General features: G+C 39.6%; 1 non-coding gene across 1 annotated transcript; it reads right to left on the bottom strand.

Annotated features, from left to right (window-relative positions):
• Positions 1-5,700: 5,700 nt before the first annotated feature.
• trnac-gca (transfer RNA cysteine (anticodon GCA)) lies at positions 5,701-5,772 on the bottom strand. Its single transcript has one exon. It is a non-coding gene; the product is annotated as a tRNA-Cys (tRNA).
• Between the last annotated feature and the right edge of the window lie 22 nt (positions 5,773-5,794).

Below are 5,794 nucleotides of genomic sequence, written 5' to 3'. Positions count from 1 at the left end.
CTCTCGATTGCTCGCGCCTGCCACAACAGTAGAAGGCCGAATGAGTGGCGCGTGGAACCGTCGTTCGAGCCGTCACCATGGAGAAAGGGGCGGGGCAAGAACATGCGTTAGAAATATCGCCCACGCGCTGTGGCTCAACCGGCGGTCACACTGCAACAACGACAACAACATTAACTTGCATTTATATAGCGCCTCTCCGCAATAACAGTATTTACATAGTTCTTTGCTGCAACAACCATAACTTGCATTTATATAGCGCCTCCATCATGACTAATGTCTTCTTGGAGGTACAATACAAAATATGACGCTGTATCCCGCCCAGAAGCTGCACAGCCCTTTGAACCAAAACTTTACAATGAACCAAAAACGCCATGGATGCTGAAGATCTGAATTGAAAGGTGAGATTACTGAAGAAACTCAGAAGGGCTGGCAGCATCCACGGAGGGATAACCCAATTGTTGGGTTTCTCCAGGAATTTCCTGTTTTTGAACCAAAACATTGGAGGTCAGACGTAGCTTCTAAGGAGTATTGCGAAGAAGAACAGTGAGTTGGTGGGGCAAAGAATTTTATGGAGTAATTTCAGAAATCAGGGACAAAACCGCGAGCATGGCCATTGGTAGTAGAGTGTTTAATGTGCAGGAACCCAAATTGGAGCAACTCAGGTGATCAGAGGGTTGTGAGACTGCAGGAGATGAAGAATATAGGGAGAAAAGGGGACATGAATAGAACTTGATGTAAATGAGTACACAGGCGTGAAGGGTTGGATAACTTCAGGTTCACAAAGAGCAGAACAAGGAGAGCTTTGGAATAGAATGTGTGTTTGCTCACTGAGCTGGAAGGTTCATGGTTTCAGGGGCCTCTGAGAAAAAGAACAGGGACCGAAATCACCACAGGAAGTGACATCACAAACCCAACAACACCTATACACATACATAGAAAGTGGGTCACCAACACCAGTGCTTCACCAGAGCCTCACTGATTATGTTACCTGTTATGGTAATGTAATGTCTGAAAATGAACCTTCCAGCTCAGCGAGCAAACTCACATTCAGAACCTCAACCTAAGCTACAAACCTTCTCAAAACTCGCTAGCTCTGAAATAGTCAAATCTGGAGGAGAGGTTGTATAGGACGTTGGTGAGGCATCTTCTGGAGTACTGTGTCCTGTTCTGGACATCCTGCTATAGGAAGGATATTATTAAGCTGGAGAGGGTTCAGAACGTTTTACCAAGATGTTGCTAGGAGTGGAGGATTTGAGTTGTAAGGAGAGGCTGTATAGGCTGAAACTCTTTAAACTGGCAAATGTGAGGACTGCAGATGGTGGAGATCAGAGTCGAATAGTGTGGCGCTGGAACCATTACCTATGACAATGACCTGCTGTGCTTTTCCAGTGGTACACTTTCGACTCTTCACTAGAGCAAAGGAGGTTGAGAGATGCTCTTACAGAGGTTTATAAAATCATGAGGGATGTAGATAAGGTGAATGGCAGGTGTTTGTTTTTCCCTAAAGTGGCAGATTTCAAGACTAAGGGGCATACTTCTTAGGTGAGAGGAGAAAGATTTTAAAAATGCATGAAGGACTTTTTTTTACACTGTGGTTCATGTGTGAAGTGAACTTCTAGAGAAAGTGGTGCATGCGGGTACAATTACAACATTTAAAAAACATATGGATAAGTACATGAATAAGAAATTTTTGGAGGGATTTGAGCCAAGTGCAGGCAGGTGAGACTAATTTAGTTTGAGACTATGGTCAGAACGGACTGATTGGAAGGGTCTGTTTCTGTGCTGTATGACTCTATAATCTATAACGATAATTCGAATGAGAGTATCAAAAGCACAATGGCTGAAACAGTGTCAGAACTGTATGATGTTATCAAGGTTGATATTGGCTGTGTTAATGATGACATGAATATGTGGTTGGAAGCTCATCGTGGGATCAAATATAACACTAAGTTTCAGAACAGTCTGATGTAGTCTCAAAACAGTTGCCAGGAGAGGGATGTCATTGGCAGTTAGGGATCAGATTGGAGTCTAGTTGAAACTTTCAATCTTCCCAATATTTATTTGGAGGAACTTTCTGCTCATTCAGTGGTGGATATTGGATAAGCAGTCTGCTAATTTCGCAACATCAGAGAATGTTCAGAAGCCCTTGTTTAATAATATCCAGTCACACAGAGAAGTGCAGTTTATAGGAACAGAAGTAGGCCACTCAGCCTCAAATCTGTACTACCACTCAATGAGATCATAGCTGATTTGTGGCCAAATTCCATAAACCTGACTTTGGTATTATATCCCTTAATACCTTTTTTAAATGAAAAACATCTCAAATTTAAAAGGAACAATTGACCTAGCATCAACTATCATTTGTGGAAGAGCATCTACCAGTCTTTGTGTATGGAAGTGCTTCCTAACATCTTTCTGAATGGTCTAGCCTTAATTTTTATACTATATCCCCTAGTCCTGGAATCCCCAACCAATGGAAATAGCGTATCTTTATCGACACTGTCTTTTCCTGTTAGTATCTCGAAAACGCTGATCAGATCACCCTTTAGTCTTCTAAATTCTAGAGAAAACAGGCCTAATCTGTATGGTAATTTAACCCCTGAAGTCCAAGTATCATTCTTGAAAATCTTTGTTGTACTCCCTTCGAGACTAATATTTCCTTCCCAAGGTGGATTGCATAGATCTATCCACGGTACTCCAAGTGGGATCTAATCAGTTTTATATACCTGCAGCAAAATGTCTGTGTCCTTATACTCAAGTTCTCCAGATAATTAAAGACCAGAATTCTATTAATCTTCTTGGTTACTTTCTCCATCTGTTTGTGGCATTTAAAGGATCTATGCGCCTGAATCCTGGGTCTCCTTAGTCATCTCTTCAAACATTCAATAAGGTTTGTCAGGCATGACCCACCTGTCACAAATTCATGCGGACTCTCCTTGATTAACTAAAAACCCTTGAGGTATTCAGTCATCCTATCCTTGACTATAGACTCTAACAATTTCCCCACCACAGATGTTAGACTCACTGGTCTGCAATTCCTGAGTTTCCTCTTTCACCCTTCTGAAAAAGCAGAGTGATATGCAATTTTCCGATCCAGAGAGACAACACTTCTATCTAGGGAACTCTGAAAGTTTGACCATCTCTCTTGTGTCAGTGATGGGTCTTAATTTAAATGTCACGATTTATACCAAGGAGAGGATGAAAGGAAGATTTTGAACAGAAGGCCCATTAAGCTATGAGGTGCTTCACCAAATGGCTATTGATGGAGTGCTTTGAATGTCATTGAAAAGGATATTGAATCACTATTGAAAAGGTAGAATAGGACGCAGTCTGGGAAGACTGGGTTTATAGAAAAGGGTACAAACATTGAGGGTCAAATAATTTTAATCATTCTCCAAAAGCTTTCCTCACTATAGAGTCCAGATTTACAGTGGTTAACAAATATTGGTTCTGTAAGAGGTTTCCCACACATTGAGTTCATGCCCTTTTTGTAGCCTATTGATTTAATCCAGATTAGTTGTTCCCGAATGGTTTTGATATGTCAAGTCCAAGTACATATAGGGTATGATTGATGCTCCCAGGTCAAATTTGTCACATTTACAGAGAGTATCAGTGCAACACATGTGCAAAGGATAGGGAGATAAGTCAATATACATTCCTGCAGAATTGACAGATATTTATCTTTTAATTATATTTAAACCATGAATCTGTTGTTGATTGTCAGAAAAATCCACCTGGTTCACTTAAGGAGGAAAACTGCCATCCTTACCCGGTCTGGCCTTCATGTGACTCCAGACCCTGATTCAACTGCCCTCTTGGGGATTAGGGATGGGCAATAAATGCTGGCCCAGCCAGCAACAACCTAATCATGTGAATGAATAAAGTGTATTAAAATATTTAGTTTTAAAATATGATACACATTTTTGATTGTATGACATTATTTTTGAGGAAAGTAATTAATAGCAATGTAAATCTTTTTTTTAATTGAAGTGTTTCTCTCAATGGCTTCACATATCTCGATGTTGCTTCCTCTGGTATGGAAACTTTTTTTCAACAAGCTCACCTTAGTGAGAGTAAGTGATGGTGTTACTAACAATCATTCTACTTTCATTATCCTGTTTACTGGATGGATTACATGTTCTATTGCACAGAATTAGCAGGAACCTACTTTAGAATAAAGTGTATTAAGCTCAAACTAGCCTGACATAGTGAATATTTTTATGTACAAGTAAAACAAAAAACTTGAAGCACAATACTGCAGCAGATCATAAAAGGTGAAAATATATATGGACAAGAAAGCTTATAATTAAGTACATAACTTTAACCATAAAAACAATCTATTGGGCCCAGATTTGGCCACCAACCCTGTTCGATTTTATATGGCATTAAGTCAAGATGTTCAGGACAGAGAATGGAAGATTCTATCTCTTCAGAAATAAACTTTCAAAGGTATTTGCAAATTGTAATCTATTTAGGATTCTTTGTGTTTTGAATTATTGATATAATCAGATCTTTTGATCTAGTGCGATATAAATTCAAACAAAGCTAACTCCGTTTCAAAATCAATGGTTATTTTATTTCTTATTTTACAATGGACAGCAGCACTGCGCATCAAATTTCTGTTTCATTGTAAATAAACATTCGCTACTTAAGGCAGGTTTGAGATTAATATTGGCAAACTTTATAATTTACTCTTTCAACTTGTCCTGTCACCTCTAGTTACTCCTGCACATATCCACACAGGTCTCTTTGCTCCTGCATCCCATTTAGATTTGTACCTTTATCTTAAACTTTGTCCCCCATGCTGTTCCCACCAAAATGAATCATGATAATGTTCTTTTTGCATGTATATCCTGGATTACTGAAGAAAGCATATTTATATCAGGAGTTCAGGAAACCTCCTTGGTTTATTTGCGAGATAACGTGTTGCAAGGAACAGCTGCAATTATGAATTTATTTTATTAATCCTGGATCAGTCGCTGATTGAACTGTCTTCCAGGTAGTGCTGCACTGCGGTGCTTCTACCATTCCAGTTCGGAGTAACAGTCCATCTTTTGCCATCTTTGGGCAGTTTAATTCAAGGTATAGATTATTTATTTGATGACATTGATCAGGGTTCGAGCAGCTCTTTAATCTTTAATCGCAGCTATATAGACACATGAACAAACACCGTGAATAAGGAACAAGGGACATATTTTTCTAAACCTCCTTTATTTTTTTGCTTTGTTCTAATTTTCTTGCTCCCTTCCTGTCCTTTCAACGGCCATTCTCTGCAATAATTTAAAGCTAAAAGTGCAAAAGGTAAAACCAGGTAGAGAAAGAAGAAGCGTCAACTGTTGCCCTTTTTCAGCAACGTCGGTATTAAATTTTATTGTAGCGCCTCCTTGCAGCTTTGCGGAAAATTTCTCATTTCTCATTTGCCCATATAACGAAAATTGTTCGACATTTGGTAGCTGCCTGAGTGAGCATTTTAGGATTTTTGACATATCGACTGGATTGGACTTCGTTTAGTTTTAATGGACGAGGGCTGGGGGACCAAAGGGGGTTAAAACCGGTAGATTTATTTTCCCAGCTTAGTCATATTCCATACCTTAACTCCACGAAAGCAAGTGATTTAATGGTATTCCCCCACGCGTGTAAAATAAAAGTAGTTCAATTATTTGGGTTGCTTCCCCTCAGATTTGAGGAAAAATAATCTGAAGGGGGCACCCGGATTTGAACCGGGGACCTCTTGATCTGCAGTCAAATGCTCTGCCACTGAGCTATACCCCCTCGCGGAAATCACCGTTCGGAA

This window comes from Chiloscyllium plagiosum, unplaced genomic scaffold, assembly GCF_037043375.1.
Source record: "Chiloscyllium plagiosum isolate Xiang-an unplaced genomic scaffold, Cpla_swu_hap1 HiC_scaffold_3, whole genome shotgun sequence".
Taxonomy (NCBI): Eukaryota; Metazoa; Chordata; class Chondrichthyes; order Orectolobiformes; family Hemiscylliidae; genus Chiloscyllium; species Chiloscyllium plagiosum.
Note: the sequence above shows the minus strand (reverse complement) of the source record. Positions and strands in the feature narration are given on the sequence as shown.